Raw genomic sequence first — 3,427 nt, forward strand, 5'->3', positions numbered from 1 at the left:
ACAAACACACAAACACACACACATGCACGCACACACATATATACACACAGATACACAAACAAACAAACAAACAAACGCACACGCACACCCACACCCCCTCCACACACACACACACACACACACACGCGCGCGCGCGAGCGACGGTGCGCTTGAAAACAAACCACTTGTTTCTGCAGTAAATGTAATATTTTTAATTTTCACCATGGTTGACGAAAAACTGACTGACTGCAAGCCCCTGAAAAGTGTTCGGTTTTTTTGTTTTTTTGGACAGGACTCAGCGGTGTCTTCCATGAATTTGTAGTTTCAACAGTTCATGGTCAAAGTTAAACTGTGGACATACGCCTGCAAGTTAAGCCACTGGAAGTTGAGTTGTGCTTGTGTTCGTAATTAAAAGACGGCCTGTGTTTTCCTCATTCAACAATTCTGGAGTTCGCAGTTTTGATATCTTTGGTGATGCTGATATTCATTTTTATCTATTGCTTTGATACGATAGTGATATAAAGAACAAAAGTCAGAAAACAGCAAGATCAGCTGCTGCAACAGCAGCAGCAAAGCAATAGTAGCAACAAAATCATCAACAGCAGCTGCAGCAGCAGTAGCAGCAGTAACAACGGCGACAATAACAACAACAGCAACATCATTAACAACAAGTAGATGATGCAAGCCAGAAGTGTTGGATCAAGAGTAAGTTTCTTTCGCTTGTTTATTCACCCCTATTCTTGTTTTGTTTTTGCAGTTAGTTTCTTGTTTTTGTTTTTGTTCCTTTTGGTAGTAGTGTTTTTTCGACGCCAGCAACAGCAAAAAGGTTACATGAGCGCGTGCGACACATTCATTTTTAGATTGCTATGAATTAACTTGAATATTGCTCGGGTGGTGGCTGAAGCCTATTTTCATAGATTGGAGGACCACCAATGGATCTTTAGCATGCGCAACTTGCACACGAGACCTCTGAGATCCCCCCCCCCACGCTTATCCGAGAATGCTAGGCGCTGCGCTTTTTCCTTTCGTCAACCCGCAGCCACATCCCGAATCGCCAGCCACATTCCAACCTTTGACAGGGGTCAAACCTTTGGATCAAACTTCAATCTATTTATAGGTCGTTACCGGAACATGTATAGAGACGAGGTGGTGTGCCGTGATAGTCGCAATAATTGATATTGTTTTGGTCTCTCTTTACTCATCACCACGCGAATTTGTAAATGTTTTTCCCTGGACTCTGCCTTTACTCGAATCTCTACTAGACCTAGTTGTAATCTAGTTGCAGGTTGCAGATTTCTGGAATCCAGTACATTCAAGAGATTAATGAATTGCACTAGACTCTAGTAGTAAGACTCTTCTACTTCGCTACTTCTAGATTGAATAAACCTTCAATGCCTTCAAGATTACAAAGGCTAAGCCTAGCTAGCTTGTAAGGCTTCATTGTTAAAGGTGTTGCTTAACACAAAGTATAAGAAGTTAGCAAACTTAACAAATTTTCTAACGAAATGAAGCTTAAATTGACTTTTATATTGTCAATAAGAGATCATGTTTATTCATCTGTTCATCTAAGTAAGGAATAAAACGAACACAGGTTCAAGATTATCCTAGTACTAGTGGCTCTATACTACAGCTAGATCTATATTTAGGGGCACCTATAGATCTAATACTCATCCCTCTTAGACTTTGCATTATATCAAAGCACACAAGAGGAATAATAATATGTTCATTCTCAGACAAAAACATAGTACATTTTTCTCGATCTATCTAGATCTAGATATCTAAATTCTAGGCCCAGTTTACATCTAGTATCTAGGATCTAGGCCTCTGTATGAATGTGACCTAGGCCTAGTCTAGATCTAGATCCACTTTTTGCTAAGAGAGATGAGTATTAGATCTAGGTGCCGCTAAATCTAGATCTAGATCTAGATCTAGTATAGTTTCCAGAACAATCTTGAGCCTTGTTCATTTTATTCCTTAATTAGGTACTTAGATGATTAGATGACTAAACATGATCTCTTACTGACAATTTTAAAGTCAATTTAAGCTTCATTTCGATAGAAAATGTGTTAAGTTTGCTAACTTCTTATGCTTTGTGTTAAGCAACACTTTTAACAATGAAGCCTTACAAGCTAGCTAGGCTTAGCCTTTGTAATCTTGAAGGCATTGAAGGTTTATTCAATCTAGAAGTAGCGAAGTAGAAGAGTCTTACTACTAGAGTCTAGTGCAATTCATTTAATCTCTTGAATGTACTGGATTCCAGAAATCTGCAACCTGCAACTAGATTACAACTAAATCTAGATTCGAGATGTTAGTAAAGGCAGAGTCCAAGGAATAACAACTACGAATTCGCGTGGTGATGAGTAAAGAGAGACCAAAACAATCTCAATATTGCGACTATCACGGCACATCACTTCGGAATATACATGTTCCGGTAACTACCTATAAATAGATTGAAGTTTCACCCCTGTCAAAGGTTGGGATGTGGCTAACGATTCGGGATGTGGCTGCGGGTTGACGAAAGGGAAAAGCGCCTAGGCGCTAGACCTTCCTTCCCTAAGATTAGGGGTGTGACTGAAAGACAGTAAGAAAGAGCCAGGAATAGCGGTACAAAGGGTCAGGAGCCCAGGGGAGGGGGAACAGGGAGATGAGGGGGGGGCAGAATGTAGAGATGAAAGCAGATGACAGAACACATGATTAGAGAGCACGATCCGAGATCGAAAGGAGAAAATATTAATGTTACAGAAGAAAATGTTCCGTCACTGTCGGGTTTCGAATTTGAGACTTATTGAATGAGAGGCGAACACTGTACCGATCAGGGTTTTTTTTTTAAAGTTACAAATTATTTGGGGAAGAGCTTATTGCTTTTGGACAAACAATTAGATAACTATACATAGTATCTATAGCCTACCTATATCACACATAAACTTTTTTTTATTCAACACTAAAAATACTTTACCACAGGAAAGGTCGAAATGAGAAAATAAAATTTCAGTAAGCAAAACAACCAGGCAACAATTCTATGACCATGATTGAAAAGCGCAACAAAATGCGCTCACACAATTATTGATATCGACCAAAAGAATAGAACAGTGTTGGGTGTTCTTTTGGTTGATTTTGAGTAATTCAGGTTATGTTTCAGCATTTTTAAATAAAAAACAGAAAGCATAGCATGACTTGATGCTTGGAGGAGAAAACATCTAGATCTATTTAATAGCCTATGATAATATGATATTAACACTTATCACCATTATAGTATTTTTATTGTTTTGTATAGAACGAAAAGTAACTCTCATTTCAGGTCTCTCTTTTTGAGTTTGTGGGAATAAGCATAATTAAGTTAAATAGCTTTACAGGTGAGTGCGTGTGTGTGTGCGTGTGTGCGTGCATGCATGCGTGTGCGTGCATGTGTGTGTATGATGATTTTATATTATATTTATAATATGTATAT

This window comes from Aplysia californica, unplaced genomic scaffold, assembly GCF_000002075.1.
Source record: "Aplysia californica isolate F4 #8 unplaced genomic scaffold, AplCal3.0 scaffold00228, whole genome shotgun sequence".
NCBI lineage: Eukaryota > Metazoa > Mollusca > Gastropoda > Aplysiida > Aplysiidae > Aplysia > Aplysia californica.